Source organism: Schistocerca americana, chromosome 4, assembly GCF_021461395.2.
Source record: "Schistocerca americana isolate TAMUIC-IGC-003095 chromosome 4, iqSchAmer2.1, whole genome shotgun sequence".
Taxonomy (NCBI): domain Eukaryota; kingdom Metazoa; phylum Arthropoda; class Insecta; order Orthoptera; family Acrididae; genus Schistocerca; species Schistocerca americana.
This window is the reverse complement of record NC_060122.1, coordinates 134,953,751-134,981,281: the sequence shown is the minus strand read 5'-3', so window position 1 is coordinate 134,981,281 and position 27,531 is coordinate 134,953,751. Positions and strand designations below refer to the sequence as shown.

Here is a 27,531-nt window from a genome sequence, read left to right as displayed (position 1 = left end):
TATACAATCTTTTGTTACCCTTCAAGCGATAATAACTCAGATTATTCAATGGAAATGACAGGTAAAATCAAGTGAACTTTGAGGCTTAATTCCGTGCACACCAGGAAGTAACTCATCGATCACAGAGTTGCCAAACATACGTTGCCTTGTTGCCAAATCTCAGTTACAGTACCAGCAGGAAGAAGACGAACCGATGTGATCCTACAGCGGGCTGGGAAGTGACCATAGCTGGTGTCTCCAAGTCGCGGCTGCTACGGCCTGGAATACGTAATGCGTCTGACTCGCTTACTGTAACTAGGTTTAGGGACTGGAGCGTAGTTACTAATAATACTCAGAACTGACTGCAAACTAAGCATCATAAATCAGTAACTCTCATTGTTGTTTTTATATTTCTTTGTAAGTGTACTCAAAACTAAGAAACTAATTCACAGGCGTCTTCGTGCCTCGCCGATAGTCGAGCACAACAAACAAATAAAAATAAAAAAGAATGTTTATATATGTGTGTGTGTGTGTGTGTGTGTGTGTGTGTGTGTGTGTGTGTGACAGAGAGAGAGAGAGAGAGAGAGAGAGAGAGAGAGAGAGAGAGAGAGAGAGAGAGAGAGAGATAAAAAAGAATGAGAGTGTAAAAAATTGTTGTAAAGAAATTGAATCATGGTATTTAAAGAAATCTTTCATTGTAATGACACGTTCCACATCATTACGAAATGTCGTATTCATGATCTATGGAACAAGAAGTAATCTAATGTAATGTAATCTAATCTAAATACATCATATTGATGACTAGCCATAAAGAGTCATGAATTACCGAAATTTTTGCCAATACCAGTAACCAAATCTAAACTTGAAAATAAAAGACGACAAGTTTTGTAATAAACCGTGACTCCTATCAAGACCCTTTCGTCCCTGTTATCTAACCATGAAAGATGTCTGATATACCTCCATTCTGAAGTAACAAAGTGTGCATGCATTTAAAGATGAAGTGCATGATGTGAAGTTCTGTGACGGAGATACAAACCCAACACGTAATCGGATTGTTAACTAAGAAAAATCAAATGTTACATACCGGTTTTTCTTACGAGCCGCTAGGTGTCTGAATCTAAAATAAGGATACAAACTTTTGTGCCTAAGAGACAATCGAACTACACACCTACCGTGCATCCACGAATGTAGCTTAAGTATCAGTTTCTTACTCACGAACAGTAAGATGTGTGCGTGTTTGACCAGAAATAACGACACCTGTTGCGATTGTTGGCAACACATGAACAGACATTAAAAATGCGCGTTAATTTTCACTAGCAGGTGGGTGTGCACTTGATAGAGCTGGAAATGAAATTATGAATATTTTTGTACTGGATCAGGATTCGGACCCACATATTTACCTTTGGAGAAGACCTAGAGAAGACTGCAGTCTTGGGAAAAGGAACGAAATGATTGAACTATACTGTTCCGAGAGATTCAGATCCTCGAAAGAGGAGATACGAATGCGAATCACAGTCCAGCACCAAATTTTTCAAGGTCTCTAGTTCAATCTAGTACAAGTAAACTAAGAGCCCTGTTCCTTTAAATGGCTATCGGTTCATCAAATAAAATAAAATTTGCTAATGTAAGTAAGCTTACTGGCGACTGTATTTCTGTTTACAATGACTTCCGCTATGTCATTTCCCAACGTAAACTGGCTCTGACCAGTTGGTAATGAAGGAACGTGATGCTTAATGCTGATTCTGGGTTATAACGTCTTTCTCTTGAGGTTACCAGAGGTAAAATAAATCTGTTTGTGCCTCTTAAAAGCAAATGCCTGAACCCACGCATTGGACCTGTGATAGTTCGTTCCACCAGACCATTGTGGCCACATTTCCCAGCCCCTGGAGTGTGCTGTAACGGATGATGTGCTTAGCTTACAAAATTAATCACGGTGGAAAAAATGCGAGTCTATTAAATGGTTAAGTAGAAGCAAGCTTCTGACGCAGAGATTATGCTATTCTCATGTCAGCAGGATGTAAAGACTCTTCTAGGCATCATAGGCTGGATGTGAAGCCCTTTTTGATTTTTCACAAATTCAGCAAATTTCTTAGTTCGAGAAAATCCACTGTGAAGTGTGAAGTTGCCGGATAATTCGATTATTACAGTTATTGTTACTATCATTTTATTCATACCGCTGCTGGAACACAAGTGCTTGAAGATCATTTAATGCCTTTTGGTTACTATAGAAGTAGTTTCCCAAGAACAAGTTCTTTCCCTGTCTACGGAATCCTTTTCATGTTAATATCAAACATCAGCAATTACTCTTAGATTACATTAAAACTAAAGTAACTGACGAAGACGTTACTTGATGACAAAAATGCGCTGCCTTTCGTCATTTACTTGCACCTAGAAATGGCTATCGAGTACTGACAAACCAAAAGGCAAGAGATCTTACTGCCTTCTGATGTACGTCGCTGTCAATTATTCCACATGATTTGGTCGACATGACCTGTTTCAAGTTGTGTATGACAGACTATGTTTTAGAAAATCTATTGTTTCCCTTTGAAATAAACAGAAGTATTTTCATTCTAAGCTGTCCAAGTACAAAATTTTCGCAATATTAGTTCAAATAATGTAGGAAAGTATTTCACAGTTGCAAAACTCGCATCCAAAACATTGACCTGACCATAAATTCTAGCTCAGAGTGACACCAGTTTAAATAACCTCATGTCGCGAAGACTGTTTGCCAGTGCTCTTTCTCGCCGGAAAATACACAATCCACTCATTTGGCTCCATAAGTACACTGTAACAGTAATTTCTGTCTGAAATTTGTCAGTAAGCTTTTGCCTTCCAACCGGCGAAATACGGCAGAGTGCGGCCGGTAAACAATTCAAAAATCACGAGTAAGTGCCGATAAGACGATTTCTTTAAACATTATCGAAGCTGAGGGAATTTAGTTTCTGCTTAAGTCATCTTAAGCAGCAACGTTCACAGATATCTCAAATAGGAAAAAGCTCATTATCCAGGTACGAAGGTTGTGAAACAAACTTCCCACAGTTTGTATCAGGTTGATCTTTTCGTCTGATAACACGGCTTAAGTATTTTGTCTAAGAGGTATCACAAGTAGTGTCCCTGTAGCTGTGGGAATCATTGGTTGAAAACAAGTTTAACACCAATGGGTACATTGCTGCTAAATATTCAAAATTATTATCAACCTAAGTCTGAGTTCATCCACAAACTGAGGTGAATTTATAGCATTGAAGCTAGACTGTGTATCCTTGTCTTCCTTGAGTGGGCATTGGAAGGCGTTTCCACACACGTATACAATACTATGAATACTTCGAACGCTATGGTTAACGTTGCTCTCATAAACTACTTTTGTTTTTTTAATTCTTCTGGGTCTTCAGCGTGCAATATATGTTGTAGATACAGTCTTAGACCAAAAAATTGACCGCCGAGTCGTTCACATAAGGTGGACAATACAGTCGTGCTCCTCTCAGAATTCTATGTCTGGCAACATGCTCGATCTGGCAACATGTAGACTGCGGCACTTCCCAGAGGAAGTCTTGACTCCAGTCTTAGTACATTACTCTTCACTACGACCGTAGTCTTGAGGTAAAATGCGAGACCAGATAATATTATATAGTAGATTCGCCTGAATTACACTCATAGCTTCACCACCGAGAGGAAAGGGGCGATAAAAATTTTGTCGATATGTGCTTTCGGTCGCCAGACGTCATATTAGCTGGTCTTGCGTTTTACCTCAAGACTACGGTCGTGTTCCACCAGCGGTATGAATAAAATGATAGTAACAATAACTGTAATAATCGAATTATCCGGCAACTTCACACTTCACAGTGGATTTTTTCGAACTAAGAAATTTGCTGAACTTGTGAAAAATCAAAATGGAATCACATCCAGCCTATGATGCCTAGAAGAGTCTTTACATCCTGCTGACATGAGAATAGCATAATCTCTGCGTCAGAAGCTTGCTTCTACTTAACCATTTAATAGACTCGCATTTTTTCCACCGTGATTAATTTTGTAAGCTAAGCACATCATCCGTTACAGCACACTCCAGGGGCTGGGAAATGTGGCCACAATGGTCTGGTGGAACGAACTATCACAGGTCCAATGCGTGGGTTCAGGCATTTGCTTTTAAGAGGCACAAACAGATTTATTTTACCTCTGGTAACCTCAAGAGAAAGACGTTATAATCCAGAATCAGCATTAAGCATCACGTTCCTTCATTACCAACTGGTCAGAGCCAGTTTACGTTGGGAAATGACATAGCGGAAGTCATTGTAAACAGAAATACAGTCGCCAGTAAGCTTACTTACATTAGCAAATTTTATTTTATTTGATGAACCGATAGCCATTTAAAGGAACAGGGCTCTTAGTTTACTTGTACTTGATTGAACTAGAGACCTTGAAAAATTTGGTGCTGGACTGTGATTCGCATTCGTATCTCCTCTTTCGAGGATCTGAATCTCTCGGAACAGTATAGTTCAATCATTTCGTTCCTTTTCCCAAGACTGCAGTCTTCTCTAGGTCTCCTCCAAAGGTAAATATGTGGGTCCGAATCCTGATCCAGTACAAAAATATTCATAATTTCATTTCCAGCTCTATCAAGTGCACACCCACCTGCTAGTGAAAATTAACGCGCATTTTTAATGTCCGTTCATGTGTTGCCAACAATCGCAACAGGTGTCGTTATTTCTGGTCAAACACGCACACATCTTACTGTTCGTGAGTAAGAAACTGATACTTAAGCTACATTCGTGGATGCACGGTAGGTGTGTAGTTCGATTGTCTCTTAGGCACAAAAGTTTGTATCCTTATTTTAGATTCAGACACCTAGCGGCTCGTAAGAAAAACCGATATGTAACATTTGATTTTTCTTAGTTAACAATCCGATTACGTGTTGGGTTTGTATCTCCGTCACAGAACTTCACATCATGCACTTCATCTTTAAATGCTTGCACACTTTGTTACTTCAGAATGGAGGTATATCAGACATCTTTCGTGGTTAGATAACAGGGACGAAAGGGTCTTGATAGGAGTCACGGTTTATTACAAAACTTGTCGTCTTTTATTTTCAAGTTTAGATTTGGTTACTGGTATTGGCAAAAATTTCGGTAATTCATGACTCTTTATGGCTAGTCATCAATATGATGTATTTAGATTAGATTACATTACATTAGATTACTTCTTGTTCCATCGATCATGAATACGACATTTCGTAATGATGTGGAACGTGTCATTACAATGAAAGATTTCTTTAAATACCATGATTCAATTTCTTTACAACAATTTTTTACACTCTCATTCTTTTTTATCTCTCTCTCTCTCTCTCTCTCTCTCTCTCTCTCTCTCTCTCTGTCACACACACACACACACACACACACACACACACACACACACACACACATATATAAACATTCTTTTTTATTTTTATTTGTTTGTTGTGCTCGACTATCGGCGAGGCACGAAGACGCCTGTGAATTAGTTTCTTAGTTTTGAGTACACTTACAAAGAAATATAAAAACAACAATGAGAGTTACTGATTTATGATGCTTAGTTTGCAGTCAGTTCTGAGTATTATTAGTAACTACGCTCCAGTCCCTAAACCTAGTTACAGTAAGCGAGTCAGACGCATTACGTATTCCAGGCCGTAGCAGCCGCGACTTGGAGACACCAGCTATGGTCACTTCCCAGCCCGCTGTAGGATCACATCGGTTCGTCTTCTTCCTGCTGGTACTGTAACTGAGATTTGGCAACAAGGCAACGTATGTTTGGCAACTCTGTGATCGATGAGTTACTTCCTGGTGTGCACGGAATTAAGCCTCAAAGTTCACTTGATTTTACCTGTCATTTCCATTGAATAATCTGAGTTATTATCGCTTGAAGGGTAACAAAAGATTGTATATTTACGGTTTTCAGCCCAGGAAAGTCGTTGCAGGTGGAAATCGCAACTAATCTCGACCTTTAAATAGCGGTTTACGAGTTCTAGTCACTATTGCCCTCGTAAGAGGAAGCTCAGACCCATACCTCTTCGCCAGCTCCGTGGTAACGCGCTGACCTGTGGAAAAGCGTCTGTTATGGTTTGCAGTTCCAGTCTTACTGACTGCAACGTTTTTATCCCTTCTGTGAAAGAGCTACAAGGAGTCGGATCAAACATCAATAAGGAAATCGCAAGAAAATACTTTCGGCTCATAGTGCAATGTTGAAAAACTTAGAATGCTGCACAACAGGTAACGCCTCTTTCCGCTGCTGACAAGCGAATTTTGGGTTTCTAGGAATACGTAACTATATTTATGAAATGCCACATTTGCATACCTCTTGAGTACGACACAGCATACCAATGAAACACAGACCCAATCAAAATCTAAGTGAGTAGTATTTTACTAATTCGTGTCGATAGAGGCACATTTGTGTACAGATACTCGGTTTTATTAAAACATACTTTCGTCATAAGGTTATCGTGGTTAGTTTTATTTCATTTCTTATAATACAGTGCACAATTTTCGTAAGGTTTCCTTTAGTGTTGTTAAAACAATAGTAAACATGAGAGAGAAATTAATCATCAACGATATATGCGAATTCTCTGATGTTATCTATGACAGTATGACAATGCACGTGCAGTTCATTGATTACATGCATGTAGAAAACTTGTTCTGAGTTAAAGCTGTCAAACAAAGTTTGAAGAAGAATAAAATCTCACTACCACACGACAGCTAATGTAGAAAATACTTTTCTGACATATTATGGCATGATGCGCTCTCCCTACACATCTTCGAGATGCATCTGCTGCCTGCTGTCTATTAAACCTGAACAGAACAAAATGTCACAGTAGTTAGACCTTTTTCCACATGCGACTACTTTGGGTTGCGAAGTGAAGGGAAGTCTGTTCAAAGTTCCATTAGATTGACAACTTCAGCAGACAGCAGAATTGCGTTTTAAAAAATGTAGCACTGAATGTATTCGAACTCGCGACATCTTATCTACGCTACTAGCTGACACGTAGCTACAACAGCTCCAGAGCTCGACAACTATTCCTCCAGAACTTTTTGATTCCACAGCACTGTGAGATTATGCATATGGCCAGGTCTTGACTTCTGAGAGACAAACAGTTACAGCTTTTTTTTTTTTTTTTTTTTTACTGAACGACGTTTTCTACAAACAGATAGCGCAATAGAATAGCTCAAGTGGAAAGGAACACTTCCTATTTAAACTTCTGCATGCTACACTGTTGGCAGTTCTGTGTAGGTGGCGGTTACGTGATTTTATTTCGGTGATTACAAAATATAGAGTGGAATGTATGCACTGGGTAGCCGAGGCAGCTAGTTCATGGTGATTCGGTCAACCAAGTAAATGAATTTACTGAACATGGTGCAAATTACTACAGGACGCCTGTGTGTCAGAATTCTCATCCAGTGTGGCGCAACGGCGTTACGATAGAAAAATGAGAGAAGAGGATTTCGTGGTCTGTTGGACGGATGGTAGTTGTTATACCTATGGTCTGGGTTGGATTCCCACTTCTGTCAATGAGTTTAGATAGGGAGAGACAGAGTCCATTCTCTCCTGGCTACACCAAGTGAAGAAGATGTAATGGCAGTGTGGTCTGAAAATTCACATTAAAGATGATTTTCCTTCTCTACCAAGTAGACGGTAGGTTGAACCACAATAAAGTCTGGAGTGGCGACATGTAGAAACTCTATCACCAGTAACCTTCCTTATACTAGTTATTTATTTCAAGTGACGAAACAAACGCTATGTATGGTCACAGGACACTTATTCCATCTTTTATCTGAGCTTCTGTATGTCGATAAGATTGGTTCTGAACTGGGAATGCAACTCAGACCGCCCTTAACGCAGAATTTGATCCCTTCGTGACAATACAGCTCGGCTACAATTTGTTGTTTGTTCAAAACTGCAGATTCCTCAACATCTCCACGTATTACGCGTGAATGGGATCGAATCCTGGCCCGGCACTAAAGATTTAATTATGTATTATCAAGCTCTAGCATGAGAACACCTTATCTGCTGGTGGATAAGAATTTTGATTTTTAATGTATTTTCATTCGTTGTCAACACTAACGATATCTGATGGTTTTTAACTCCCAGTGAGACACAGAACTATTTGCGAGATGACTGTAAGTTCAAGGTGTTATTCTGAGCAGCTGGTGGAGAAAAATTCGGTAGCTGACGTCTCTTTGTGTGTAGTCAACAACGATATGTGTGGGGCTCTATTCCCAGTGAGCGCTGAACTCTTCGTCATATTATCTCTAGTTCAAACATGCTCACATATCACTGCTGGCGCAACAAACCCATATTTAACGTTCGTTTTCTCTAGAATATAACAGCAATAGGTGCCGGGTAGGGGTCCTGGGAAGGAAAAAATTAATGTTTCGTCTCGTCATTTCAGTTAAAACATCTAGCTACTGCCGCGAAAATCTGATATGTCACATTTGACTGTGCTTCGATAGCAATCCAATTAGGTTCTGGGTTCGAATCCGTGTCCAACACAAAGCTTTATCTCACGGCATTTCAAGTAAGTTACTTGTGGAGAAGCAACATTTAACATCTCTCGTAGTTCGTTAACAGGGACAATAGATGATTGGTAGGAATTCGCGTCTGTTAAACATGTTTGCGTTATGCAATTTAAAGTTGATATTTGCTAACTGATACTGTCTAAAATCGCGGTATATCACTCTCTGTATGCTTACTCAGGAATGGCTGTTAGTTTCCGTCAGTAACGAAATCTTTGCTTAGTCTGCATGAGCTGGGTTTGAATCCATATGCGGAACAAGACGGTTCGTCGTGTCATTTGAAGTTCATACATATTCTCAACTAGCTGCTCGTGAATAACTTAAATTTTTAATGTCATTTTGTGTTAAATAATAAGTACGGTATGTTACTTTGAAGAGGGAATCATGAATACGACGAACTTACTACGTGCATTACCAATCTGACGTAATAATGAGAGTGGTAACATTTCAAGTATGTCATTTATTGTAATAAATGTGAGCTTACAAGCCTTAAGGACAGTCTTGTCTCTGATAAGGTGTTGCCTGATATTTGTAGTACCGTGGTATTACTTTACATCTTGAGTTATTGCGGTACAGAACAGTGTTTTCTAGTGGTGACTTGTTGGAACCATTTTCAATAGTCAAACGACTGTACCAAGGAGCGATTAGAGGACCTGCTGGACAGCTTTTTTTGAATAGGACAATGTTCCTGTCCAATAATTTTTAGATTAGTTACAATAAGCTTACGCTGCAAGAGAACTTGCTTGTATTTTTCAATATGTGGTCTGTTGTCGGTTTGAAGGCCTTACATTGCATCGGCAACTTAGTGCAACTCCACCGTGGGCTGTCTGGAGTAGGGTGGAGATAGCAATGTGAAAGTTGCGAGCTGTCAAAGACGATCTTCATATTCCTAATGCGATTAGGACATCGTATACTCTAGACGACGGTTAGCACCTGTGCGGTCAGTCAACCAATTTCAGAATTCATGTTGAGTAATCCTGCTAAATTCCCATAATATTGTCTTTTTATATTGATGAGTAATATGGATAGTCGTCACGTTCATGTGCCGTCTACAACGCAAATTTAATGTTACTATCCTAGGAACTAACCTGCAATACGTTTTGTATTTCATAATCGGAACTATCTGCATTAACCGTCATCAGAGCAATGTCAGGGAACAGAATGCAGCAGTGCCTTGGTACCTACTTGGGGACCTGCTTGAGTCGTGTTCTAAGGAAAGGGTAGTTGCTGGTTCACATTATATTACACTAGCGAGAAGTACCGACTTTTCCTTTTCTCTGCAAACATCCCAAACTAAATTCAGTAACTAAATGCTAAGAATATATTTGCATTGTGCCAACTCAAAGATCAATAGATATGGATATAGATATAGATTTTTATATTTAAAGCCATTCTCGTTCTGCGTTGGAATAAACATCATTCATTATTTGATTGTTCTTGTTACGATTGTTATTGTCACTCTCTCACTCTCAAGAGTTTTCACATTCCTATTTGGTATCGATGCACATGAAGAGTGGCTATGAAAGAAGGGAATACTGAATGTTACGTCATGCAGAATACACTCATTTACTTCTGCTCCTCGTGATCAACGCTGCAGGAGAAGTGAGATACATAAAGTTGACAGTGTGAGGACAGACATGCTGGCACAACTCTGCAACTACACAGTGTTACCAGATAAAATGGTGCTGCGGAATCGAAAGTGTAGTACGGACTTTGCCACAGTAGCAGACAGCTGCTAATTTCGGACCATGACCGTGAATTACACTTCGGTCAGTGCTGGTTAGAGTGTTGCAACTGTAAAGGAAAGGCTTTGTTTGACAGTCTTGTGCTGATGCTGTCTGAATAAATTATGCCATTGGATAAAAAGCGGTTTAGTTTTGGGACCTAACCCACGGGGGAGAAGGCACAGTGGTCTGCTTCAGGAATTCCAAGCAATAAAACACAAAAAGCAACCCAGGAAAGGTTCGAACAGCTACTTTCATGCAGAGACATGCATTTGGAATCTGTTCATCGTTACGGGGTCAAACAAGAGGGTAACATTACTGAAACAATGATCAGGCTACTTAGTATATAAGAGAGCATACAGATTTCAAGGAGGAAACGTATGAAGATGCAGACTTCCTCGTTATCAATATGTGCGGCATATATTTCGTGTTAACGAAAGTAATATCCCGCTTTAACTCTTCTTACGTCTCAAATGAAATGAATGCCATGAGGAATTGAATATTTGTTGACTGCGTCTCTCCTTGCTTCCATCCGTACCAACATATTTCTTCATTCTCGTGGTAATCATGACATTCTTTTTGTATGCTGCAAAAGATTGCACGTGGACAAATTCGACATCGAGGTGCAAAGCGTTTGGTATCTTACATTATATTCAATTCGAATAAGCTTCAGATGTATTTTTACTTACTTAAACGTTACGGAAAATTATCTCACATGCTTTATGTTGAATGAGAAACATTGAATGACCGGTTTTGCTTTCCCTACGTTGAAATGATATAATGTCGGCGTCAACAGCCTTCTTCCACGCCGGAAGCTGAAACTTGTATCATTCTGGATTAATGATAATTGAATGTCTCAAATGTAGACATAGCCCACAAGGCGACGTCAGAAACCATCAGGGGAGAACGCCGCATAAAAACCAAACGTGCGCGCGCGTCTCCACTCTGAAGGACCATATCGGAGAATCACTGCAAGCATTTCGCTGAAGAGCTGCCTCGTAAGAGAACCGAGAAATGGCAGCGTCGTAGCAAGTATTTGTCAACACTCTGATAGTGCATTTACTTCCGGGTGTAGGCCGGCGTTACCTCGCTAAATTCACTTGACATTCGTTTTCCACATCGAAGACTCGTACAATAGAATCCACTGTAAGATGAGACACTTAGAAAGTATAATTAATTTCTGGACTCCAAGAACGGTGTTCTTCACATAAGTAACACCTGTTTGTGTGTTTTAAGGTTGCGTTTTGAGGCTCAGGCAACATCGCAGTGACTATAGTCCGTCTGTGGTCGCCAGTGTGTCGTTAGCTCAGAGGTTATTCGTCATATTGTGGCTTTTCTAACGCGGGACATTCTGAATCGGAATACTCCCCTTTCATTATTAGTTCCGGGACGTGACTATTTTCCTCGGACAAAGACCAATGCTGTGAATTGGATTCGCGGACATGCCATTCACTACCTAGTTGGACAAACTGTAGACTCTGTACTCGATTTTTGGACATACCTCAACGACCGTCATTATGTCGTTGTCCGCCACCCAAAATACAGACAATTTTTCTTGAACTTCCTTGGGACTGCTTTCCACGACCCGCCTTGCAGCTGGAATGTGTTAAGCCAAGAGTGAAGGAGGTTTCCAGTTTGAACCAGTGAACATTTCTGAACTACTGAACGGAACACACCAATTTCGAGAAGACGTGACTCAACATATTACCAGCGGGGCGCAGAAGGCGTCTGATCAATTACACAACAAAAATAAACAAAACAAAAATCAAAATCAAAATAAAATTCATAAAAAGGAAGATTTTGTTTTGTTTGTAATGTTAGCCCTAACCTAGAATTCCCATATTTCCCCTGGTATATAGGCAGCTCTTGGGGTAGGTTTAGTCAGGAGCCAATGTCTGAAGTGGACCAGATTTTTTTTTTTTTGTTATAGGTTGAAAAGTGGTGGTGGCACTTAGTTTCTTTTTTTTATTGCCATTTTCCTAAGGGGCTTTAAAATAAGAGAGGAAAAAAGGGGTAATCGTCAAAAAAAGTAAAAGAAAAAAGCAAAATTAAAAAAAAAAGAGGTTCCCTTGTGCGTTGCGGTGGTCGTACTGTATGAAATAGCAGTTCCAATCTCGGTGGAAGCCGCTGACTACAACCTTTTATTTTCCATTTTAATTAATGGAGTTGCAAACGGCTAGTAAAAATTCTTTATACGAAATCAGAAGAATGCCTTTAAACATCAATCTTCGTCCGATTCGACTTAGTAAATTAAGTTAATATCATGGACGTCTGCTTTGCAAATGCCAAGGTGCTTCACTGTAAAATAGATCCTGAAAAGGTTCAAAGCGACTGTCAACGATATAAATTTGAGTTTTGCTCGTCATATAGGTCTAACATGTCAGAAGGTTGTTTATGAAGTGCACATGTTGATTAATATAGTTCCCCTCTTCTAAATTTTTGCAATAGCATTTAACTGTAGACGTTTTCTAACACCGGCGTTAGCAATTCCTTTCCGTTCTCTGAAACCTCCAAAACGACAAATTTTTCTGGTCTAAATCTGATGACCTTAACTATCACTTCCAATCAACATTAAATACTTCATGAACCCATACATGGAACTCCAAATGTGCAGTGTTCCTGCGCTGCTACAGAGCATGCATTGCAAGGTATTCACACAGTTTATCGCATAGAGTTACCATAAGGAATGAAACAAGAACTGTAATACACTTTACACCACAGACGCTCACCCCAGCTTGACGAAAACATCCGAACATTGACCAAAAGTTGCACAAATAATTGAGTTTGAAAGGAAAAGAAACGAGGTATGAAGCATTTATAAATTCATCGAATGTAGCGAGGTGGTTTAATTTCGTCCCAGTCTATAAAATTAATTTCGGGCCATACTCAGCTCTTACCGATTAATGTAATATAATACCTGCCTACTAATCAGGGCGTCTGTCTCCGTTGCTTTTGAGCGTGAATGGAAATCGTAGAAACTTTCTGTGGAGCAACATTTAATAATAAAGCGTTTTAAATCATCAAAAGCGATGAGCGGGAGCAGGCGCTTTCGATAAAGAACGGGGGAGTGCAGCGCCGCTGCTGTTGCCACGGCCGCTGCCGGTAGCCAGCAAATGGATCCCGGAGCTTTGCCGCATACGGCGTTCAGAGGAGGACAGTCTGCAGGAAATCTGCCGCAAAATCGTTACTGGATAAAATTTTGATATCGGTGTGTCAGAAAGCGAAATAGATTGAATCTGCGCTACCATTACATTCACGTCTTCAGCATTCAGACAGAAGAGGCTATAAAAATATTTTATGCCAGCTGCTCTCGATCCACTGACATTACGAACAGAGACAACGCACGCTACCGCTAGACCACAGGCGTAATTAGCCTAGTGTTTCTCTATCATGGGACAAGTTTTCCTCCAGGAAGTGCCGCAGTCTGCAGTGTTGCCAGATTGTGCAGATAACCGGACTTAGAGAATTAGCGAGTTGGCCAGTTTTATTGTCCCATGTCGCGATCGGCGCGGACTTAGCCTCTGAAGCGGCCGGCCGCCGGTCGAGTTTTATGTCAAAGAGTGTACATATTCCAGGCCACTGAGGATGCCTTGCAGAAAATAAAGGCGAAACGCATATGGCACTAAAATTGTGTTTTATTCAGTTGCTGTCAGACGGTACATAAGTAAAAATTATCAATATACCATAATATTACACACAACTGAGGAAGAGAGGACTGCAAAAGTTGAAGAAGTCGGATTGTATGCAATATTCACATTATATGATATTGTTAATAACATACATGCATCAATCCATTCTACTAAGAAATTCATCAATGAAGTAGAAGAAGTTGGCCACCAATAAATTTTTAACACTATGCTCAAACTGAACTTTATTATTAGTTTTATGGCTGCTGATATGTTATTGAAAATGTGTATAGCTGAATAATGGACACCTTTCTGAACCAAAGCAAGTGACTTGAAATCTTTGTGAAAATTGTTCTTATTTCTAGTACTGATTCCATGAACTGAGCTGTTGGTTAAAAAAAAATATTTTTAATGACAAATTTCATTAAGAAATAAATATATTGGGAAACAGTATACCCAGTTCCTTAAACAACCCTTGCTGGATGTCTTGAGTTCACTCCACAAATAATTTGAATCACTTGTCTTTGGTCTTAGAAAACATTACCTTGGCTTGACGAGTTGCCCCGGAAAAAAATTTTGTGTGTCATTGCGGAATGAAAGTAAACATAATACAGATTTTTTTATTTTTATGTCTCTATCAACATTCGCATAACCAGTGGAGATTTGTTTAGGTGCTTCAGCACTTCTGTGGTATGCTCCTCCCAGTTAAATTTATTAAGTTGTAATCACATAAATTTTACACTGTCAACTCCTTCTATCTGCTTGTTGTCATATTTTAGGCATATATTTTAGGCGTATACTGGCAGGAAATCTTTTACAATTTCTGAACTTCATATAGTATGTTTCTTCAAGGTTTAGTGACACACAATTGGCTAGGAAAGATTTATTAATGTCCAAGAAAATTTCATTAAATGACCTTTTAAGGCTATAATTGATTTACTATTTACTGCAATGCTTGTATAATCTGCAAACAAAACAAACTTGGCATCTGGTAATGTTACTGATGAAAGGTCTCTGATATACACAAGATGCTATTGGTTCCCAATCGGATGATACCTAGTAGCTTAACACACATCTCTTTCCTAGTGACACCCTTTATTTTCTGCCAGATGTAGGATTTGAATCATTTTGCAGTTTTTCCTGTTACACCATAACATTCTAATTTACTTAAAAGGTACTGTGGTTTACACAGTCAAATGCATTTTGATAGGTCACAAAATATACCAGTAGCCTGTAATTTTTGTCTAACGAATGAAGTACCTTCTCACTGTATGTGTAGATTGCCTTCTCAATATTGGAATCCTTTAGAAATTTGAATTGTGACTTGGATAACATTTTATTCGTGGTCAGATGGTTAAGGTGATGAATGTATTAATTGAATTCTGACTGGAAATATATTTTAAAAAGGTTTGTTTGGGTGTCTGTGCTGGCCACACCCCCACTTTCTAAGCTGTGATCCATATCTTCTCTATGCTATAAAGTTTTTGTGCGTAAATTTTTCGTACACACAATTGAAACAAACTGCAGATGAGTCTAGAAGGCTGTGAGAAAGATTACCTTTACTTGTTTCTTTGTTTATAATGTGCTTTTTAATAGTATGTGGTACAAACTTATTTCAGTTTTTAGTTTTGCATATATCAACCTGTTTTGCTTGAAATGGTTTGCATCGGTGGGCACAACCAGGGATAACTTACATAGTGTGAAAACAATGCAGCAAGCTGTGTGGGCAATATTCTTTCACAAATTTTCCACAGATGATAATCCTCAACATTCCCTTTGTGACATATTGTGGTGCAAATATCTTCAAGCAGAGGCCAGTGGAAAGCCATACACTCACAAATATGGTTTACCACTTTTGATGTTATAAAACCAACTTTCAGGTACCCAGCCGATCCATAACTGCTGAAAAAAATGTCTATGTGGAAAAACACAGAATATAAATGAGAGCTGCAATCACCTTATATGGATATGTATTCTGAATACTATTCTGCAGAGGAAGGCCAACTGAATCAGACACACATCTAGACAGGAGGACATCTCATTAAAAAACCTTTGTACAGCTGGCCCGGATGACAGCACTTATGCAGTAAATGAAAATAAATTAAAATAAAGTCATGACATGTTTACACTTCTATAAGCCACAGGGTCAGAACCGACTCATTGTGTTTCTTCATTTTTCTGGAAACCAAACTGATCTCCCTTCTGACTGGCTTTTACCAGTTGTTCCATTCCTCTCTAGATAATTTGTGTTACTATGTGGCAACCATGGTTTATTAAAGTGACATTCAATAATACACACAGTAGCTAGCATCTTTTTTCTTAGGTGATAGCTTATCACAGTCTTCTTGAGATCTGAAGGTACCCTGCCTGTCATATATTCTGTATACTAGATGAAACAATTTTGTCATTGTTGGTCCTTCCAAGAATCTTAATAATAGAGGAGTAATGTTGTGTACTCCAGATACCTCATTTTGACTTAGGTCTTTCTGTTCTCTGTCAAAACCTTCTCATAATATTGCATAGCCCATCTAATATGTTCAGTCACTACCTCTATGTTTTCCATAATATTCTCTTCAAAATTCTTTCTTTTTTATAGCTCTTCCATATATTACCTCTATCATCCAGACTTATCCTCTCTGCATAGTGCTTTTCATTACTGCTGGTAATGCAACCTTTAATGTGAGCTTTAATCAAACCCATCAGATTTTAATTGGAGTGATAAGGTGGCAATCTAATGAATGCACATGTGTTTTGCCATCTCTTTGATTTCATATCTGGGGAACTGTGGTTTAAGGAGAGATTAGTTCAGTGAGCTTTACTTTTTTTTTAAATTGTCAATTACTGCAGCTTTTAGATGCCTCAGTCAATCAATCACCTTCCACTTGGCCACAGCAGGCATCTTCTCAACAACTACAGAATGGTTAAAAGCATTATTGAGAACAATAGTTGACGGTGTCCACATATTTGATGTTGGCAAGTCTAAGAACCAATAAATAAAAATATTATGATTCCTTTCTCCATGATAATCTATTAGTCTTTTGGTAGCATCTTTGGCTAGTAATCAAAATGCTGTGGGTCCCAGGTATGACCCAGCCACTGCTTTAATTCTGAGTAAAAATCATCAGATGGCTGAACATTTTCCGGCATAAGAAACCACCCTCATTCTGCCAAAGACCTTGTCAAAGAAGGCAGAAGAAGAAGGCAGATTTTTATGGCATCTTCTTTCCTTTGAAGTGGGAAACTGCCCCTAAAAGGCAGAAGAATCACCAATGATCAATGGTATATGGATGCAGAAGGCAATGGGGACCACTGCTTTAAAGATTTAATGTGTGTCCACAGGAAATGTGGCTTATGACTGAAAAAGAGAGTCATGATGTCTCTCCATTAGCAAAAGATTCTGGATTAGTTTCCCACTCGGATCTCTGTATGGGGACTGCCAGGTATCATAAGAAAGAAACTGAATAACTATCAAAAGTTTAACACTCAAATGGAGTGTGGAATGCCACAAGTCTGCATTTGGTAGGAAAGTTAGAAAATTTGAAAGGGAAAATGGAAAGGCTCAATCTGTATATAGTGGAAGTCAGTCTGGATATAGTGGAAGTCTGTGAAGTGAAATGAAAAAAACGTAATGATTTCCGGTCATGTAAATGTAGAGTAATATCAACAACAACAGAAAATAGCATAACAGAAATCACATTCATTATGAATAGGAAGTTAAGTCAAAGAGTGTGTTTCTGTGAACAGCTCTGTGATAGCATTAGTCTCATTAGTATCAACAGCAATCCAAAGCTAACAACAATAATTCAGATACACATGCCAGCATCACAAGCAAGAAATGAATAGACATCAAACAATGCAAACTCCAGGAAAAGACATATTATTGCTACTTACTGTAAGGAAGACACGTTAAGTTGCAGACAGGCACAATTAAAAGACACCTAAATAAAGCTTTCGACCATAGCAAAAGAGAAAAACACACCATTCACACACAAAAGCAAGCACACTTCATGCACACATGACCGCCAACTACAACATCTCGGGCTGGAAAGCAACTATCACTTGGGATGAAAGCAGCAATATGGAGGTGGCGAGGAAGGGGAAGGGAAAGTAGTGTATGGGTGGGGAGAGAGATGTGAACGCTGTCTGGTGGAGTGTGCAGGGACTAGACTGCCAACAAGTACAGCATGAGGAGGTTGTGTGGCAGGGGGGTGGGGAAGAAAGGAGCAAAAAAAGAGGGGGAGGGGGTGCATTGGCAGAGGGCAGCAAATAAACAGTGTGGGAGACGAGAATGGGGAGGAGAGGATATGACAGAAGTGGTGGAAACTGTTGGGTGGAGGGTGTGTTATTGTAGGTTGAGGCCAGGATAATTAAGGGAGCAGAGAATGTGTTATAAGGATAACTCCCACATGTGCAGTTCAGAAAAGATGGTGGTGGCGGGAAGGGTGCAGATGGCTTGGGTAGTGAAGCAGCCGTTGAAATCAAGTATGTTATATTCGGCCGCAGGGTGGTCTATTTTGCTCTCAGCCACAGTTTGGTGGTGGCCCTCGATCTTGGTGGACAGCGGTTGATAGTCATACCAATTTAAAAAGCTATGCAATGATTGCAGCAGAGCTGGTAAATGACATGGCTGCTTGCAAAGGTAGCCCAGCTCCTAATGGGGTAGGATAAACAGTCATGTGTGAATGAGGTGTGCTTGCTTGTGTGTGTGAATGGTGTGTGTTTCTCTTTTGCTAATGAGGGCGGTGGCCAAAACTTCATGTAAGTGTCTTTTAATTGTGCCGGTCTGCAACTTAACATGTCTCCTTTAAGGTAAATAGCAATCTGTCTTTTCCTACATTGTTAAAAAATGAAGAGAGAGAGAGAGAGAGGGAGGGGGGGGGGGGGGGGGTATTGAATGGGTAACTCAGTCTGCAGAGGAAGGGAAGGAACTGAAGACGGATTTACAGAAGAACATGGGTTTGGCAGTATGAGTGAGGTAGGAGAAAGACTATAGAGTTTTACTGTGAACTTCAGCTGGTAATGGTGAATACACTGTCTCTGATCACAATTTGTAATGATCAAGAGTACTCTGAAGTTTGAGAGAAACATCAGGAAGAATCAATCTGCAAAGAAATGGGACACAGAACTACTGAAGAATGATGATGCACTTTTGAAGTTCTCTGAGGCTGTAAATACTGTGATTATGAGTCCACAGTAGGCAGTTCAGTTGAAGAGGAATAAACATCCCTAAAATATGCAATAACAGACGTGTGACGGACAATTAGAGGTACAAGGAAGGTAAATGCTAAGAAACCCTGAGTAACAGAAGAAATGCTTCAACTGATTGATGACATAAGGAAGTACAAAAATGCTCAGGAAAAGACAGGAATACCACAACATAAATCACTTGCGAATGAAGTAAACACGGAGTGCAAGGAAACTAAAGCAAAATGGCTACAGGAAAATCTATATCCACATCTACATACCTACTCTGCAAGCACAGTATGTGGCGCAGAATACCCTGTAACATTACTAGTCATTTCCTTTCCTGTTACACTGCTAGAGAGAGAGAGAGAGAGAGAGAGAGAGAGAGAGAGAGAAGTGACTGTTTACAAACCTCCTTTAGAGCCAAAATTTCTTCTACCTTATCTCCATGGTCCTTAAGCAAAATGTATGTTAGCAGCAGTAGATTTGCTTTGCAGTCAGCTTCAAATATTCTACATTTTCTCAATGGTGTTTCTTGATAATGTGGTCTCCCCTCCACGGATTCCCATTTGAGTTCCTTAACACCTGCACATTACTCAAACCTATTGGTAAGAAATCTAGCAGCCCACCTTTGAATGTGACCTGGTATGGATCCCACACACTTGGGTAGTACTAAAGAATAGGTTGAACTAGTGTCCTACATGTGGTCTTCTTTACAGATGAACCACACTTTCCCAAAATTCTCCCAATAAACTGAAGTAGACCATTCACCCTATTTAACATCACTTTGCAACACTATGCCAAATATTTAAATCACATGACTGTGTCAAGCAGGACACTACTAGTGCTGTATCTGAGTGTTACAGGTTTGTTTCTCCAACACTCCATATTGACTTGCATATTTATAAATTAGAGCTAGCTGCCATTCATCACACCAACTAAAAAAAAGAAATTTTGTCTAAGTCATCTTGTACCCTCCTACAATCACTCAACTTCGACACCTTCCTGTGCACCACATCACCTTCAACGAACAAACATAGACTGCTGCCCAACCTGTTTGCCAGATCTTTTATGAACATAGAAAATTAAAGCAGTCCTATCATACTTCCCTGGAGTGCTTCTGAGAGTACCCTCATCTCTGACAAACACTCACCATAGAGGACAACACACTGGGTTCTATTACTAATGAAGTCTCTGAGCCACTCACATACCTGGGAACCTATTCCACATTCTAGTACCTTCATTACAGCCGGGTGTGGGGCACTGTGTCAAATGCACTGGGGATGTGGTAACCAAAAGACTTTCAAATTGGTGTGTAGAATCTATGAGACAGAAGACGTACCCTCAAACTTTCAGAAAAATATCATCCACACAATTCTGAATATCCAAGATCACATAAATGCAAATATTATCAGACAACCAGAACACAGCTCATGCACCCAAATACCTGATGTACAGAACAATGGAAAAGAAAATTGAAGATGCCTTAGATGACAGCCATTTCTGATGTTGCAACTGATAATGGAAGCAAGACTTAAGAAAAATACAGATAGTATTATGGAAGTATAGTTATTACTCACCAAATAGCAGAGACGCTGAGACACAGATAGGCACAAGGGAAATACTGTCACAAAATAAGAATTTGGCCAACAAGGCCTTTGTCAAAAATAGACTTACACACATGCACGTGCCCCCCCCCCCCCCCCCACACACACACACACACGTGCGACCGCAGTCTCTGGCAGCTGAAGCCACACTATGAGCAGCAATAGCAGTGCATGAAGAGGGGGAGGGGGCAATTGGGGATAAGGAGGAGGCTGAGATGGGGAGGGGGAGGGATAGCAGGGTAGTGCAGGGATGAGGTGGAGACAGGGTAGGGCAGCTAGGTCCAGTTTGGAGGTTAGACAGAGCATGGAGGAGAGGTGGGAGGGGGGGGGGGTTATGGAAAAGGAGAGAAGTAAAAGGACTGGGCGCGTTGGGGGAACAGAGAGCTGTGTAGTGCTGGAATGTGGAATGGGAACAGGGAAGGGGCTAGACGGGGGAGGACATGACATAATATTGTTACATTCTATCCTGGATTTTCCATTGTTTGAAAAATATATCTATGTGCATAGACTCTGTTCACCTACAAAAAATGCTTGACAATGTAAAATGGAGCAAGAAGCTACTTAGAAACATGGGTAATATACAATGTGTATATGAACCAAAAAGGAACAATAAGAATCGAAGACCAAGAATGAGTTACTTGGATAAAAAAGGTGTGAGACAGGGATGCAGACTTTCTTCCTTATTGTTCAATCTGTACATCAAAGGAATAAAAGAGAAATTCAGAAGTGGGATTAAACTTTAGTGTGAAAGAACATCAATGATAAGATCCAATGATGATAGTGATATCATAAGTCAATGTGAGAACAAATTACAGGGCATACTGAATGGAATGAACAGTCTGCTGAGTACAGAATATAGGTTGAGAGTAAACCGAGAACAGATGAAAGTAGTGAACTGAAGTATTTAATACATGGTTTTAAAGTAGAGAATCAAAGCATTTAATACATGGTGTTATAGAAAGATGTCACAAATTAGGTGGACCGATGATCTTGTAGAGGGTAAAAATTTAAGGGGAAGACAGAGACAGGATTGTAAGGAAATTCCTGAATGGAGAAATACATAAAATAAAGGAAAAATAATCCCTCACCTATAGCAGATCAATGCCGGGAGCCCAGTAATATGTAAGAAAACAGCACTCACAATAGCTTTCCAGCAATAGCTGTTTTTCTAGCACAAGGACACACATACAACCACACGCACACCCAAATACAAATTCCTGCAGTCACTGATTATTGATACTAGATTAATACACGCAGTTGCCTGAGTTGATAGAGATGTGGAGGATATAGGGAAAGACGCAAAGAGGAGGTCTTTGGACAGATGACTCTGCAGGCACACAACAAGGCAAAAAGAGTACAGAGGGTACAGCAAAAAGAGAAGAAGGGGGAGATAGAGGAAGGAGGGAGAAAAATGAGAGAAAGGTGAAGGCGATGAGACAGAAAGGTATGGGACAGAGAAGGGAGAGGGGTTGATAAGGGGAAGAAGAGAAGGAGATGGGGAGAAGATGGGGGGAGGGAGGGGGAGAGGGAGAGGGAGAGAATGCTCACAGGAGGGAAGGCAGGAGAGTGGTGGGAGAAAATAGGACAGAGAAGGGTGATATGGACAAAAAAGAGAAGGGAAAAGGTAAAATAAGGCAAGGCAGTGGGAACAGGTAAGAGGAGGTTCAGGCCAAGGGGATTGTGAGAACAGAGAATTCTCATCTCTGTATTTCAGAGAAACTTGTACTGCAAGGGAGTATCCAAATGGCCCTTGTAATGAAGCAGCGATTGAAGTCAGTTGTGTTGTGTTGCGGTGTGCAGCATGTATGGCAACTGTATAGTCAAGTTTGAGGTTTGTCACAGTTGGAGCAGTGACCATTCATGTGAGTGGACTGTTGGTTACTTGTCATGTCCACATAGAATGCTGTATAGTATTTGCAACATACCTGATATAAGTAAAAACTGCTTTCAAATGTGCCCGGCCTTTTGTAGGGTGGGAAATTCCTATGACTGGAGTGCTATAGGAGATGGCGGGTGGGTGAGCGGATGGGTGGGTTAGCTTGGGACAAATCTTGCACCTGGGTCAACCACAAGGGAATGACCCATTGTGTGCAGGACTGGGAGTACGATTGGAACAGGGATGGACAATAATATTCTATAGGTTGCGTCAGTGGTAAAACATTACTTTGGGGGATGTGGGTAGGGTTTTGGGTGAGATATCCTCATCTCAGGGCACGATGACTGGTATTCGAAGCCCTGGTGGATATAATTGAGGTTTTCCAGATCAGGGCAATAATGCATGATCACAGGAGAGCTGATAAGTGGCTGGTTAACAGGTTTGCTAGTATTGGAAGCACAGACGGCATGAGAGATTCGTTGATGGATGAGTTGGATAGAATATTGCCTGTCAGTAAAGACTCTGGAAAGATATCATTAAATTTCCACTGCAGATGTGGCATCCAAGGATGACGAAGATGTCAGAAAGTCTCTTTCTTGGAATGGGTGGCATTTGTCAATGTGGAACTACTGTTGGTGGTTGGTGCACTAGATATGGGTAGATGTGTTTATGGTGGCATCTGAGAGGTGGAGATTGACATCTAGGAAGGTGGCTTCATGAACTGAGATGGACTAGGTGAAGTGATTTGGGAATAAATATTGAGATTATGGAGGAAAGAGCAAAGGCTGTCCTTGCTGATAGTCCAGATCATGAAAATGTCATCAATGAAACTGAACCAGGCAAGAGGTTTTAAGTGTTGACTGGATAAGAATGAATTCTCCAGATGGTCCATAAATAAGTTGGCTTACGATGGTGCCATTGCAGTACCATGGGCTTGTTTGTAGACAGCCTTTGAAAGTGAAATAATTGTGAGTCAGGATGTGCTCAGCTAGGAGGATTAGGAAAGAGGTGTTGGTTTACTGTCAGGATGACACTGTGGGAGGTAGTGCTCCCTTGGCTGTAAGGCCATGGCTGCATGGAGGTGCTGATGTAGAAAGACGTTGCATCCACAGTGACGAACAAGGAATCTGGTGGTAATCGGATACGAAATGTGGAGAGGTAGTGAAGGAAGTGAGCGGTGTCTTGAACATATGATGGGACGTTACAGAAAATAGATTGGAGCAGATGGGTAACAAAAGCATAGGTTCGTTCTGTGGGAGCATTGTACCCAGCCACAATGGAAACAACTGTCTGCAACCTCCTATCCTACATTTAAGGCTTGCCTCTCCACTGTATCCATTCCATTACCACCAGATTTCTTGTGACGTCCTTCTACACCAGCATCTGCCATGCCCATGGCCTTGCGGTCAAAGAACACTTAGTACATGCATAGGCATGATAATGTTGCTTCACTGCAGGGTCAGTGTGGATACATCTTGGGCTGACGGTGGCTCGATAATAGCTGGGAAACTGGGCCCCTCAAGAGGAACAAGAATTACCTGTGTGAGTGAATCTACAGCAAGCAGAGTCTGAAACCACTTAGCAACAAGCACAGTGCATGGGCGGTGTGGACAGCCAAAAGCCAAGCACTAGGCATTACACATGGCATGATAAGCTAGATGAGGTCAATAGTAGGCCAACTCCAGAAGAGCACTTGCCTGCCTGGTCTACTGCTGCCTCCAGGTAAACATCTCCGGCAATGGGCCTGCCCATACTGTGTGCTGCATGAGCCCTCCACATCCCACTGCACTACCCATGCCGCTGTTAGGAATACAAAATCCCTCCCCCCGCAAAGGCCAAGTAAGTAAAAAATGACCACGCTTGTGCCATGAGCTCCAGTGTAGAATCAGAGAGGCCACTGAAGAATCTGACAGTTGACCAAGCACCAAAGGAGGCAACATCAACACCAGTGGCTCTGTCAGACGGGCAGAAGAGCATGGACATTACAGCAACGGTGGGTCTGCTGATGGTAATGGAGGTTAAGCCACTTCCATCACCGAGGGGAGGGGGAGGAGAGCCAATCAAAATCCATGGGCTCCTCATCAGCAGGTACAGGTGCGGGCTTCACTGGAAGCTGCTACTGTAGGCAATGGGAGGACAGTGGAGCATGGTGACAAGGCGGCAATGGGGAAGCACACTGCTGCAAATGGGAGCCCTCACTTAGTACAACATTGTGACTCAACTTGTCACCCAGCAGACCACCAGACTGCAACAGTTATGTCCCAACAGGGTGCATGCATAGTGGACTTGCATGACAGGTCAGTTGTTTCGAACCAACATACACCACAAACAATTGCCACTCTTTGTGGCCTACTGTGATACCCAGCTGCCACCCCCGCCTATGAAGAAACGAGCCCAAATGGCATTCTGGGAGGAAAATCTGACAGTTCCCAGTGGTTCATGGCATGTGACTCAGGGTGCAGCAAATCCAGGAGACTCCATGGATGGCAACCATACAACTATTCTTCCAGACTGTACCTGCTGACTAATATTGCCTGGTATATAGCCAGGACCTCCCCACGCGAACCATGAACCTTGCCGTTGGTGGGGAGGCTTGCGTGCCTCAGCGATACAGATAGCCGTACCACAGGTGCAACCGCAACGGAGGGGTATCTGTTGAGAGGCCAGACAAACATGTGGTTCCTGAAGAGGGGCAGCAGCCTTTTCAGTAGTTGCAGGGGCAACAGTCTGGATACTTGACTGATCTGGCCTTGTAACACTAACCAAAACGGCCTTGCTGTGCTGGTACTGCGAACGGCTGAAAGTAAGGGGAAACTACAGCCGTAATTTTTCCCGAGGACATGCAGCTTTACTGTATGATTAAATGATGATGGCGTCCTCTTGGGTAAAATATTCTGGAAGTAAAATAGTCCCCCATTCGGATCTCTGGGCGGGGACTATTCCAGAGGACGTCGTTATCAGGAGAAAAAGACTGGTGTTCTATGGATCGGAGCGTGGAATGTCAGATCCCTTAATCGGCCAGGTAGGTTAGAAAATTTAAAAAGGGAGATGGATAGGTTAATGTTAAATATAGTGGGAATTAGTGAAGTTTGGTGGTAGCAGGAACAGGACTTTTGGCCAGGTGAATACAGGGTTATAAATACAAAATCAAATAGGAGTAACGCAGGAGTAGGTTTAATAATGAATAAAAAAATAGGAGTGCGGGTAAACTACTACAAACAGCATAGTGAACACATTACTGTGGACAAGATAGACACGTAGCCCACACCCACAACAGTAGTACAAGTTTATATGCCAACTAGCTCTGCTGATGACGAAGAAATTGATGAAATGTATGATAAGAGAAATTATTCAGATAGTGAAGGGAGACAAAAATTTAATAGTCATGAGTGACTGGAATTCGATAGTAGGAAAAGGAAGAGAAGGAAACGTAGTAGGTGAATATGGACTGGGGATAAGAAATGAAAGAGGAAGCCGTCTGGTAGAATTTTGCACAGAGCATAACTTAATAATAGCTAACACTTGGTTCAAGAATCATAAAAGAAGGTTGTATACATGGAAAAAGCCTGGAGATACTAGAAGGTATCAGATAGATTATATAATGGTAAGACAGAGATTTAGGAAACAGGTTTTAAATTGTAAGACATTTCCAGGGCCCGATGTTGACTCTGACTACAATCTACTGGATATGAAATGTAGATTAAAACTGAAGAAACTGCAAAAAAGGTGGGAATTTAAGGAGATGTGACCTGGATAAACTGACTAAACCAGAGGTTGTACAGAGTTTTGGGAGAGCATAAGGGAACGATTGACAGGAATGGGGGAAAGAAATACAGTAGCAGAAGAATGGATAGCTTTGAGGGATGAAGTAGTGGAAGTGGCAGAGGATCAAGTAGGTAAAAAGACGAGGGCTAGTAGAAATTCTTGGGTAACAGAAGAAATATTGAATTTAATCGATGAAAGGAGAAAATATAAAAATGCAGTAAATGAAGCAGGCAAAAAAGACCACAAACGTTTCAAAAATGAGATCGACAGGAAGTGCAAAATGGCTACGCAGGGATGGCTCAAGAACAAATGTAAGGATTAGAGGCTTATCTTACTAGGGGTAAGATACATACTGCCTGCAGGAAAATTAGAGAGATCTTTGGAGAAAAGAGAACCACTTGTATGAATATCAAGAGCTCAGATGGAAACCCAATTCTAAGCAAAGAAGGGAAAGCAGAACGGTAGAAGGAGTATATAGAGGGTCTGTACAAGGGTGATGTGCTTGAGGACAGTATTATGGAAATGGAAGAGGATGTAGATGAAGATGAAATGGAAGATATGAAACTGCGTGAAGAGTTTGACAGAGCACTGAAAGACCTAAGTCGAAACAAGGCCCCAGGAGTAGACACCATTCCATTAGAACTACTGACAGCCTTGGGAGGGCCAGTCCTGACAAAATTCTACCATCTGGTGAGCAAGATGTATGAGACAAGCGAAATACCCTCAGACTTTAAGAAGAATATAATAATTCCAATCCCAAAGAAAGTAGGTGTTGACAGATGTGAAAATTACCGAACTATCAGTTTAATAAGTCCTGGCTGCAAAATACTAACGTGAATTCTTTACAGACGAATGGAAAAACTGGTAGAAGCCAACCTTGGGGAAGATCAGTTTGGATTCCGTAGAAATATTGGAACACGTGAGGCAATACTGACCCTACGACTTATCTTAGAAGATAGATTAACGAATGGCAAACCCACGTTTCTAGCATTTGTAGACTTAGAGAAAGCTTTTTACTACGTCGACTGGAACACACTCTTCCAAATTCTGAAGGTGGCAGGGGTAAAATACAGGGAGAGAAAGGCTATTTACAATTTGTTCAGAAGCCAGATGGCAGTTATAAGAGTCGAGGGACATGAAGGGGAAGCAGTGGTTGGGAAGGCAGTGAGACAGGGTTGTAGCCTCTCCCCGATGTTATTCAATTCAATCTGTATATTTATTTATTTATGCATTTAT

General features: G+C 40.8%; 1 protein-coding gene across 3 annotated transcripts in view; it reads right to left on the bottom strand.

Annotated features, from left to right (window-relative positions):
* LOC124612387 (serine/arginine repetitive matrix protein 2-like) overlaps positions 1-27,531 on the bottom strand; it is a 350,835-nt gene that overhangs the window by 27,667 nt on the left and 295,637 nt on the right. The window contains exon 11 of one of the 3 annotated variants that reach the window (XR_006979537.1): positions 15,821-15,953. The exons of the other annotated variants lie outside the window; for them this stretch is intronic. The gene's annotated coding sequence lies outside the window, so the exon portion shown is untranslated. The remainder of the gene's footprint in view (positions 1-15,820; positions 15,954-27,531) is intronic. 3 annotated transcript variants of the gene reach the window in all.